The sequence below is a fragment of the Bombyx mori genome, chromosome 23 (genome assembly GCF_030269925.1).
Source record: "Bombyx mori chromosome 23, ASM3026992v2".
Lineage (NCBI taxonomy): Eukaryota > Metazoa > Arthropoda > Insecta > Lepidoptera > Bombycidae > Bombyx > Bombyx mori.
In genome coordinates this window covers 17,511,027-17,523,876 of record NC_085129.1, presented here as the reverse complement: position 1 = coordinate 17,523,876, position 12,850 = coordinate 17,511,027, and the positions used below count along the sequence as shown (strand labels likewise).

At 37.7% G+C, this 12,850-nt stretch overlaps 1 protein-coding gene across 2 annotated transcripts in view; it reads left to right on the top strand.

Moving 5' to 3' along the window:
• The first annotated feature begins 408 nt into the window (after positions 1-408).
• The window catches only part of LOC101739554 (probable multidrug resistance-associated protein lethal(2)03659), a 72,698-nt gene continuing 60,256 nt past the window's right edge, over positions 409-12,850 (top strand). Inside the window, exon 1 of one of the 2 annotated variants that reach the window (XM_062675342.1) lies at positions 409-815. The gene's annotated coding sequence lies outside the window, so the exon portion shown is untranslated. The remainder of the gene's footprint in view (positions 816-12,850) is intronic. The other variant, XM_038019304.2, reaches the window with a different exon arrangement.

The window sequence follows — 12,850 nt, the reverse complement described above, 5'->3', positions numbered from 1 at the left end:
CAACATCGTGTAATAAAAATTAAACCCGCAAAATTATAATTTGTTAATTTCTGGTGGTAGGACCTCTTGTGAGTCCGCACGGGTAGGTACCACCACCACCCTGCTTATTTCTGCCGTGAAGCAGTAATTCGTTTCGGTTTGAAGGGTGGGGCAGTAACTATACTTGAGACCTTGGAACTCATATTTCAAGGTGGGTGGAGCATTTACGTTGTATATTTCTATGGGCCCCGGTAACCACTTAACGACAGGTGGGTTGCAAGCTCGTCCACACATCTAAGAATAAATAAATAAAATATTCTAACGGGTGTCGCGTTATGGGTTTCATTTCATGAATAGCAGCTTGATGTAGTATTTGCAACGAATTTATGGCGTCGGTCGTATTGTAATGAGCGATTTAGTGGGCAGCTTCATTTCTGTTAATTTTGTGTCACGGTGCGCGCGCATCGTAAAATTTCACTCTCATCAATTTTTCATAACGCGCCTAAAGAAGTATAATTTCAAAAATATCAGCTTTCGGTAAACGCGTAACGATAATCTATGTAACAACTGAATAATTTCTATCTCTTAGTAGTCTATGTTGAGTTCAGTGTATTATCTATGGTCAAATTGCATGACTGGATTGATTGCTGAATTGAATGTAATTCTGCATTCTGCTGACAGTGGCAGATTTGAAAATTCTCGGAAAGCGCTATACGCCACGACGAGGCGACAAAGCTAAACAAACAAATTAATTTTATATTATGGTGCTACTTATTTAAATCAGTGTTTGTTGAATTCGAATAGTACTGATTATATCTGCATGTGAAGTATAAACGGTAAGTGCTTTATTTTAATTAAGAGGAAGGTCAAACTTTTAATTTTCAGCTGTTAGATGGACATGAAATGCTTTCTAAAAAGTTTCCACTCGAGCTTTTAAGTACAGACCTTTGCAATTTTTTTATTTTTTAAGTGAAAGTAGACCATACGTAAGAGGTACATCATTTAATGGTACATTTTGAATACTGAAATTTATTTTTATATAGAATAATATAATAAAAACGAATTTTAACAGTTATGCTTGCATTTTTTACTTTGATAAAATTATTTCCGATGTTTCAATACTTTACAAATTAGTCTACAATCTTTAATGTCAATAAAAAACTCAAGATTAAACAGTAAAATTAATTTTAATTATAATTACGACTCGCGAAGTTCGATGAAAATACATAATGAAAGAATTTTCGTGTTTTAATAAAAATGATAAATATGAAAATTAAAGATAGGGACAAACATATTATTAGTTAGAACGAAGTCAAATATTACATAATAGAATGTAATAAATTTATATGTTTCGTAATTTGTATTCTAAAGGTTAAGGTACAATAAAAATAAAAAATATATTATATATACAGTCAAACCTGGATAAGCGAGAGTTCAAGGGAGCACAATCTCATTCTCGCTTATAGAGGTTTCTCACTAACCCGAGTTTCTCGCTAATGCACCCTCTGAATTACATTGCGCGATTTTCCGGATTCAAACGCATTCACTATTTTAAGTTTATCACTTAATGACAGTACTTTAATTTTCCGTTTTGACATGTTGCAGAACAGAACTTTCCTTCGCAATTGATTAACGATAAACTGAGTAAGTCCGACAAACAGGACGGTACACAAGCACACGTGTCCATTCGAAAAGAATGCGATAAAATAATAACGTTATTTAGTTCCATTAAATAGAATAGTTTCAATATTGACGAGAAAACAATACAAAAACAATGGTAGGAAGTTCCACGAAAGTTAAGAATGAGTCATAAAATAGCAGATGTTAAATTTGTAATTTGTTTTGTCATTTGTTCCTCCTAAATAATATAAATAAATAAAGCTCGACTGTCGCTTATAGAGGTATAGATAATTAGCAGTCTCACTTACGGAGGTCCATGAGGGAAAAACGACTCTCTCTCTTACAAAGGTTTCTGTTTCTCGCTAATAGAGGTTTTGGGAGCTTAAAATGCCTGGCTATTACTCTCACTTATAGAGTTTTCTCACTTATCCAGTTCTCACTTACCCAGGTTTGACTTTATACATTTTAAGAAGCAAGTTATAATAAGGAGCTATTCATTACTATAAATTATTTCTTTGTTTTAATCAACTGATTATCTTCTACAGACATTCCTTAGCTTAGATGAGCTGATAAAAAAACCCTTAAATCAATGGGCTCAATTTTTTTTCATACATATCAGAACAAGCTCATGACTCATATGGCGTTAAATGGTTACTGGGGTTTCTAGATATCATAATCGGAAATGCCTCTATTGATACCTGATAGTCAAGTCTGAACTGTATTGTAAGTTAATATCGCACTTTTGAAACTAGACTGCCCATGACACTAGCAATGGAAATAAACTGTATAGTAGTATTGTTATTAGTACATATTTTACATAAAAACCTCACGTACTTACGACAATATTTATTTAGCAAATGAATCATGCTATATTGAATACAAAAACAAGATGTACAAATGAAAAAACTCAACATTTTATGAATCATATTGAGACGTAACATATAAAATAATGTGTTTTTAAATAATTCAAATGAAAACCACACGCAAGAAATTCTTAAAAGAACAAATAAAATATACATTGACGTATTAATACACAAATACATACTAAGTAATATAATACATTTTCTGCATTCATTAAAGCATGTATGTGTAATTATTTAAGTGTCTTCTGTATTTTCATGATAAACTTTTATTTCCCGAGAACAAATAAGTACTCCGGATTCATACCCACATTGAAGTCATCTTTATGGAAGGGCAATTTCTTTCATCAAGCATTTATGAAGGATTGGTAAGAATGGAATGTGCGAAAATGTGAAATGAAGAGTTAAGATGTGAGTGAGAGAAAGCGGTAAGAAAGGGAAAAGAGAATGACAGAGAAGACCAGTAAGATGGTGAAGATGATTGAAATGAGGAAAGCATACAGTGACTAATGACATATCGTAAAAGTTAACTCAAATCTGTATGAAATTGGAACAGCGCCCCTAGCGGCAAACGTAGGCAAACGTTCCGAATCCATACAAAATTGAGTTAACTTTTACGTTATCGAGAACGTTAATAAACTCGCACTAAACACATTGGTACCTCAAACTATATTTGGATTTGTGATGATTGCAAAAATACAAATATGATGTTCATAAAGCCTTCTGACCCCTCATGAGCCCTCATGAGGTTCATGAGGGTTCTGATGGAGCACATTAACATAGCGAAAGGTTTAAGTTCTTCAATGCACTATGCACCAGTTTTAATTTCATAGATTGCCACCCAAGACAGCAACTCAAAATACCAATGGTAAATTCACTGTGATCTATTATACATCACGACAAGTTGTGTTTTCCGACGCTGAAAACAAATTAATCGTAGCCCGGCATATTGTGCGCCCTCCCGTACATAATTGAAATGAAAAGAGAAAACTTAGGAAAGGATAGGATAGAATAGGAAGATTGGGCTTAAAGATCGTCACTAATGTAAAATACCAATATCACGAATTTCAACTTCGGTTAGTTTTTATCGGTGACAAAAGAAAACTGGAAATCTCTTAAGGACTTTGTCCGATTAATGTGATGCTTCCATAAACAGATAAACATTTACATTACATTATTTATTTACTGAAGTATCTTATATATATGACTGAGTTCTTACAAGAGGCTTATTTGAGTCGTCTATTATCAAAGGTGGCAATCTGTGCATTTGGAAAAAAAAAAGGTTATTGATGTGTCAATACAGATTGATTTGAATATAATCGTCTCCTTCAAAGAATACGGTTCAAAACCTGCATTAAATAAAGGTTAATACTTAACCTGTTATTTATCTAAGATGTCGTTCAGAAGAGTTTTGTGACTGCCAATGAAATACAAAGTCAATAATTCGTTTTTCTGATTTACCAATAATTGTCCAAAAGTCACATTGCCGGCTTTGATAATAGTCGACTCATTTGTGTGTTTACCGGTGGTAAAGAGTCCTATGCGCCCGCACAGATAGATTCCACCACCCTACCTACTTCTGCTGCGAAACAGTAATGCTGGTCGAGTTGTGAGGTGGGGCAGCCGTTGTACTGTAAAACTGGGACTTAGAACCCATATCTCAAGGTGGGTGGCGGCATTTGCAGGTAGTCGCCGATCTAAGAAACAAAAAACGAAATGTTCAATTGGAAATTAATTACCGGAAAACTGGTACCGAACGTTGGTCTGCAATGTCCCTAAAAAGACAATAAAAACCAACAAAAAGCATAATAAGTAAATTCAAATAAAATGAAAAACTAATATCGTTCCATGATAAACAAACTCGTAATAGTTCAAAGTTCATTAATTTGCTAGTCATTGTTCTCGCCACGTTCTCGCAGCTGTTATTGTCAATGACCATGTTATCCGTGACCGGTTCTTTATTACGCAATTTGCGTACGAACGTCCTTAATGTTTTAATTCATCAAATGACAGATCGCGTGTTATATGAACTTTAGATTATACGACCCGTGCTTAACACCGGTCACTCACATGCGCACGAATACGCAAACCCGCAAGTGTAGGACGACATTTGCGAATGATTATGCAAAGTTTTCGCTGCATTCGTGGTTTTCCAAGCTGTGTCGGTTTTTTAACAGACATCAAAGCGCGCGAACCTCGAACCTTCGCGTAGTCTCCCACACATTCGCATGCCCAGTTGCGCCGACGATTGCGAAGGTAACGGACGTATCGCCATTTTCATAGTTCGTGACGTCTACTGTGTAGCGTATCTTCATCAAAAGAAATCCCATAAAAACAGCATGGCTGTTAATGATGTCTGGGAAAGAATTCAAAACTCTTTTCCTTTTCAATGTTCTATTGACGAATTAAAAAGGAGGAGAAATTCGTGAGACATTCGTAAACAAGTGTAGAAGGAAGCGCAAACGGGTTCGCAAATTGAGTATGCGAACCCATTTGCACAGCCGCTAGGTTTGCGAATGAATGTTTGACGGCCCTTCACATGCGCGCAAACATTCGTACAATGTACGAATATGTGCGCGCATGTCAGTGGCCGGCATAAAGATCGCATTAAGAAAAATATTTTGCGAATGCGTGCAGAGAAAAAATAAGTTTTTTGGGAACCTATTGTTGGAGGGATCATAGGGAGATGAAGGCACGTATTCAATAGGCACTGAATTTAAGGCAAATAAATGATTCTTTCGCGATACCTTAGCGATAATGCAACGGTTTTCCTCATGCGAAACGGGAAAACCCCGGCGTTAGGATCTGGGTTTTGCAACTTATTTGCATAAGTGTTGTGTCATAAGTCTCGAGTATAGGTTACGCCGGCTGTATCTGGTGGTAGGAGCTCTTGTGAGTCCGCACGGGTAGGTACTACCACCCTGCCTATTTCTGCCGTGAAGCAGTAATGCGTTTCGGTTTGAAGGGTGGGTTAGCCGTTGTAACTATACATGAGACTTTAGAACTTATATCTCAAGGTCGGTGGCGCATTTACGTCGTAGATTTCTATGGGCTCCAGTAACCAATTAACACCAGGCGGGCTGTGAGCTCGTCCACGCATCTAAGTAGGCATGGTCGTTGCGCAACGTAAATGGTTATTGAAACTATCTATTGACAAAATAGCGGTTAGCTAGTTTCGCCGTACTGCAATAACCTGCTAACATCTACTACTCAATCACGTCACCGATCACGAATACAAATCACACAACGTTCGGCTATATTCGTTCGACAGCTATCGCGACACGCAGCGTAAGCATCGGTTCGATCGAAATAGACGATCATCATTTTGTCTCTTTCACGCACACGACTGAGATGCATTTGACCTTTGACTTTAGCCCTTAAATCTCTTAAAATAAGATTTAAAAAATTAAATTATGAGTACAAGTTGAAGTCGAATTTTGTGGCCTTGAACCAGTTATTCACGAGTCGCGCGTTTAGCGATAAAGTGTATTAAAAACGAGGCGCTAAGTTTTAAGTTTAATTACCAATTGAATAGTTAAAAATATAAAGTGTATAGTTGTTTAATATGCATTAAGTTTATAGACCTTGTAAAAATCTAGTATGATACGAACTCTTTAAAGAAGTAAAGCTAACATATCCTATCCTTAAAGATAAATTACAAATAAAGTCGTAATTACTGAAATATTAATCGCGACGCTAGCTCGTTCGCTTGCACATTAGTTTACTGCTAAACAAAACCCGCTATTGCTCGCTACTGAAATAGCGCGTTTCAAAAGCCGCTATTGACATTTGATAGCTAGTTTCGTTTCGCTAACCGAAAATGCCGCTACAGCCCACCGCTACATCTAAGTGATAACAATAATTAAAAAAGTCGTCGTTAACACTTGATATATAAGTTCAATAACGGCTGCCCCACCCTTCAAACCGAAACGCATTACTGCTTCACTGCAGAAATAGGCAGGGTGGTAGTACCTACCCGCGCGGACTCACAAGAGGTCCTACCACCAGTAAACCACGACCGCTACTTTCGCTTTTTTTAACATACCTATCTACTATTAGCACCTATTGGCTCTTCTTCACTTTGACGGATAGGTGAGCTCATGGAGCTTGAGAGAACTTGCTAACATCTGCCCTACGAAAAGCGGTGTCCTAGCTGAATCTACCACAGGTTCGGAATCGCCACCCGCTGAGATCTCAAACTCAGTGGGTCGTCTTATGTGGCACCGGCGCTTGGTATTCCTGAAAGTGGATCGAGAGGATCCGAAAGGACATACCTTTTTTTTTTTTTTATTGCTTAGATGGATGGACGAGCTCACAGCCCACCTGGTGTTAAGTGGTTACTGGAGCCCATAGACATCTACAACGTAAATGCGCCACCCACCTCGAGATATAAGTTCTAAGATCTCAGTATAGTTACAACGGCTACCCCACCCTTCGAACCGAAACGCATTACTGCTTCACGGCGGAAATAGGCGGGGTGGTGGTACCTACCCGTGCGGACTCCCAAGAGGTCCTACCACCAGTAAACACCTGCAGATTTTAGTCTTCAGTTGAAACATATTCTGTATATTCCAATGCAAATATCGGATTCTCGGTTTGGAAGGCGATATTCTCCCAAACCAATCCGACCTTAGTCGGCCGTGGGGACCGCGGGATCTGTAAAACAATCGAATCATCGGAAATAATACCGATAACGATAAAAGAAACGCGTGATTATACCGTAAAACTAATTTTAATTGTATGGGACTAAAGTTCGTTTTACAGTAACAGAAGATTTACAGGAAACCATTCCATAAATATAACAGTTTTCGTGGCGCTTCGTTTGTCGATCCGTCAAGGTTGTTACTGTTTATTTGCTGTTAAAATACACGATTTGAGTCGACTATTATCAAAGCCGGCAATGTGACTTTTGGACAATTATTGGTAAATCAGAAAAACGAATTATTGACTTTGTATTCCATTGGCAGTCACAAAACTCTTCTGAACGACATCTTAGATAAATAACAGGTTAAGTATTAACCTTTACTTAATGCAGGTTTTGAACCGTATTCTTTGAAGGAGACGATTATATTCAAATCAATCTGTATTGACATATCAATAACATTTTTTTGTCCAAATGCACAGATTGCCACCTTTGATAATAGACGACTCATTTGTCGTTTTCATCGTGCGTAACGTAAGTACGTTTCAAGGAAGCTTACGACTGTGGAAGCCTATACAACACGGAGAGTATTTTTAATACGCTTTTATTAGCTTCAGACGTATGTATGTTCGTATGTAACGGAATCTTTGAGCATGATTTTGAACCCCTTCAAAAGGTCGGATTTTAATATTTAAAATTAAACAATACAATATTAAAAAAAGGAAAGAAAATTCAATATTTAAAAAAAAGAAATTGAAAAAATTGAAATTCAACTAAAAAATTAAAAATAAATAATAGTTTTAAAAAAACTATCAAAATAAGCTTTCATAGAAAATCCAATTAAAAAATAGAAAATAAAACTTAATAAATTTGAATTAAAAATAAATTTATTTTCTATTTTTTAGTTGGATTTTCTATAAAAGCGTATTTTGATAGTTTTTTTAAACTATTATTTATTTCTGAATGAAACATCGGTCAACTTCGCCTGTGTGTATTTTTTTAGTGTTATACATAAAAAAATAATCTGTAAAATTTCGGTCATTCCCATATTATAATATTGTGTGCTCATAGTGCATAATGCTAATATTGTGTGCGCATAATGCAACGAAATAATTTTAAACAAAAATCTCGTTATCTTGTTGTATAAGTTTCGTATTATAAGAAGGTTTTGGGAATATGTATTTCTTTTCGCGTTTTACTGGAACCGTGTTGTACAATACCATGTTATAGAAAAGTTGCCTGTATTACGCTCAGCACGCTGTATCTAAAATTATTTCAACGGCTTTATATAACGTTTTTTTTTCATCATCATCCTAGTATTTCCATCAACCGTGAGTGACCACGTAAACCATAAAATATGCGTAACGTCGGAAATAATGTAATGACAATAAAGAACACGAGATTAAACCAGTTTTAATTATTTCAACGACTCGATAAAGCCTAAGAAGATACTGTATTCAATGCATCCACCACTCTGCCTATTTCTGCCGTGAAGCAGTAATGCGTTTCGGTTTAAAGGGTGGGGTAGCCGTTGTAACTATACTGAGACCTTAGAACTATATCTCTAGGTGGGTGGCGCATTTACGTTGTAGATATCTATGGGCTCCAGTAACCACTTAACACCAGGTGGGCTGTGACCTCGTCCAACCATCTAAGCTGTAAATTAAAAAAAACATACAATACCGTACTCATTCGGTTATAAATGATTTATCAATGTGTCACTGTCTAAATCCATTGTCCAATAACATTTAATTATAATATTACAATTTATTGTGTAACATTATGTGAAATGTATAAAATCACTCGTTTAGAATTGAAGTGGCTAAATCTAAAATTCTTGTTTTTCGACAAACGCCAAAAATGTAATTGAAGAATTGTGATTTTTCAGTTTTAGTTTTAATTAATTTAAACCTTGACTTAAAAGAGATGGAAAGTCTACTTTGATAATTTCGAACTAAAATTTAAAATTTAATTTTTAATACAAAAAATATAGTCATTTTATAAACTGTCTTAATAAATGTTTTTATAAGTCGTTCAAGGCATAAAACTTTTTTTCTTAACAAAAACTTAATTAATTAATTCATGACGATTTTTTATTTCAAAGAAACAATAATCGTCTTATTGCGTCCCTGCCTTAATCTATGGTGGCCGTAAAATTCGACCTTGAGTTTCTGGGTGGATTCCGGTAACACTCGACATCAGTAAGCGATGAACTCATTTGTGCGTATGGCAATAAAAAAACCTTCATTTAAATAGGTTTTCTAACGGCAATCGTGATAAAAAAAAAATACTCTATTATCTATTGATGAGGCGTCTCTATAACAAGGCCAAGCTGATAAGAACGAGCGTGAATCGATGTGCTCTGAAAACGGGCTATACTAATTGGGTCGTCGGACCGTGTTTGGGATTTGAATAATTTACATCGATGCATTATGCATGGGTTATAATTTGGACTTGAAATAATACGATTGAGTCAGATGACAAGCGTGTACATTGTGTCCTTGGGATCTTTTTTTTTTGTTCTTTTTTCCGTACTTGTTCTGAAGATGGGCTCACGGGGCTTAAACCTGACGATGTTGCTAACACTAGCCCTAGCAAGAGCAGTGCTTTGCAGAATCTATCACCGAATCGGAAACGCGACCCGCTGAGAAGATCCGCCGAGAAAATCAGTGGGCTATGTTTGTGGGTTAATTTACTCGCCGACGAGTTCGACAAGAACGATGACCGGTGCTTGAGGTACCTAAAAGCGCTGTTAGTGGATCGGGAGGATCCGAAATGACGTGTTTGGTGCGACGTCTACTGTTTACCATTCCTTGACAACGCTGAGCATTCACGAGCAAGGGTGACAGATAGTGATATTCAAACTCCTATGGGCGATGTTATTGGCGGCCAATAAAAAAAAAACTCAACTTCCATCTAGATTCCCATATCGATCTAGTCAAGCCACAAAGCCCGTATTTTTGCGAAATATTTTTTTGGCATTGGATGTTTTTGTTTTTCTTCTCTTTGTTAATTTCTAGTGAAAACATTACAGAATACAGTTTTAGCAGTCACCGTTAAACGTGAAACGACGAGGTGTTTTTATTTCGGACGTAAATACGCACATACATCACTGCCGAAATTGGCTGTATTAGTCACGAAAGTTCTGGGAATTCCATTGCGAGATCAGCAGGTCGTCAAAATAGTTCGAAATTTCAATTTTTTCCTATGTTGTAATTAGTCTTTCGCCGTATTTATCTTTAGACTTTCAAATACGCACAAGGTTATGATAAGCTATATATTATTTGCGATAGATAACGACGAAGTTTTAGTATTAATGTAGTAGATTTCTGCACAAAAATTGTTGTTAATTCATAGGACCCAAGGCCGCAGGCCTCAGAAAAACGCACGAGTCAATGACTTACACCTTAATGACGGACCGATTAGATTTTGGCAGTTGATTATGCCTTTACGTTGATTAGGTATAAACGATTGGTAGGCCGTAATTGTTGAGGTAATATATGCGTATAATGGCTTGTTTTAGATAATAATAATAAATAGAAACAATGCACACACGGACATTCGACCCCAAATTAAGATTCCGTGTGTTATGGGAAGCAGAGAGTGATATATATATGGATACTTTTATAGGTTTAAATATATAAATAACAAACACCCAGAAAAAAGACCCAAACCCAGAAAAACAAGCAGTCTTGTTCATCACACGAACCGGTCACCGTCCTCGTCAAACCCGTCGCTTGCGACGAAGGGCTCGACGAGCGAATTAACCCATAGACACAGCCGCGCGTAGATTCCGCGAATAACTGCTCTTGTTAGGGCCAGTGTTAGCAAAACTCCCGGTTTAAGTCACGTGAGCTCACCTACACGTCAAGGAGAAGCTGAAATAGCCTCTCAAGGCTACCAGTATAGGTAGGGAAAAAAATCACACCAATGTTTGCCCGATGCCGAATCAAACCGACGATCCTCGACGCAATACTCAGGGGCACTAACTAATGCACCACTGAATCAGTTGAAGTTTGTATTGTGTCACTTTTGAATACTTTTAACAGATACATATTGTTCAATAAGACGTGAATAATTGCACAAAAACTACAATTTGCCCCCAAAGGTGATCTCGACTGCACAATCTTTAACAATAAAATTTGCTTACATCCTTAGATTACAAACGATTAGACAGGGCAAAATGAAATGCAAATCGCGCCGAGCCAAACAGCCTTCAACAACAAAGACCACGTCGAATGCTATCTGTTCCTTCAGTTGAGCATCTCTCAGCCGGATAGGCTATGCGAGCCTATATGGAATCAAATTGTCGGTGATAATCTATATCTATAATAGATTGGACCGCATGCGTGTGCCTCTGCTATCAAACGATTTTAGTCGTGATAATCAACGATTCCACGGTCGTAAGTGCGCGGGGGCAACGGGTGCGATGCTATTTTTGTTCATTTCATAACCATGCTTTTCGGTTTGAAGGGCCAGACAGCCGTTATGTAAAGCAATTTTAAATTCGACCTTGTGACTCGAGGTGGGTGGCGTCATTCGCGTTTTTTTAGCTAACATCTACCCGAGCGCCTCCGAAGGAGACCTAAGAGCTCAAGAGCAATTGCTTCGCGAATTAATCTACTACCGGATCGGCATCGCGACCCGCTGAGAAGGTCCGCCGAGAAACTCAGCGGGCTGATGCATAGGTTAGGTTGCACGTCGTCCTTTTAGTCGAGTTCGAAGAGTACGGTTACCGGGGTCCCTAAGTCTGCTCCTAGTGTTAGAGCTGAAGGCCTCTAATGCAAAGGTTATTGGATCTGATGGATCCGTAAGGACGTGTCTAGGGTGACGACGGTGACTGGCTCCTACGTGATCAGGATTCGGGGAGTAGTCAGCGGTGGCAACGATAAGGCGATTATCATGACGCATAGCCTTAAGTAAGCCGGATCTTCTGAGCGGGTCGCCTTACCGATCCGATTTTAGAATCCGATCCGGTGGTAGATTCTCGAAGTACTGCTCTTGCTAGGACTAGTGTTAGTAAAGGTTCTCTCAGGCTGAGCCCGTAAGCTGACCTACCCGTTTGGGCGTAACTGGAATAGCTCCTTAGACCAATATATTAAAGCATTTTTATTTATTGCTTAGATGGGTGAACGAGCTCACAGTCCAGCTGGTGTTAAGTGGTTACTGAAGCCCATAGACATCTACAACGTAAATGCGCCACCCACCTTGAGATATAAGTTCTAAGATCTCAGTATAGTTACAACGGCTGCCCCGCCCTTTAAACCGAAACGCATTACTGCTTCACGGCAGAAATAGGCGAGACGGTGGTACCTACCCGCGCGGACTCACAAGAAGTCCTACCACCATATCGCACGTAGCGTAATTAAAATGATGCCATTACATGTATTTCTACATCGATCTTTTGCAACACTCAAAATGGATTCCGAGTATTTTCCCGAGTTATCGTGAAATATGTACCTTTGTTGCATTTATACTATAATTGCATCACGTAAATACCCGAAGGACTGTGTAAATGTTTCTTTAATGATAACCATAACAATGAAGAATGAAATGTTTTATCACATTAAATCAATGTTTGTTAGGGAATTCGCGCGTTGTGTTGATATTCGCTTCCGGTGAACTAAGTGTATGTTAACATATTTACATTAGTTTAAAGGGCTAAGTTAAGAGACTCATAGCAAATGGGGAATTGGATGGTAAGCGATCTAGGGATTGGAGCCCAAAAAGATGGAGTGATCAAATGTCT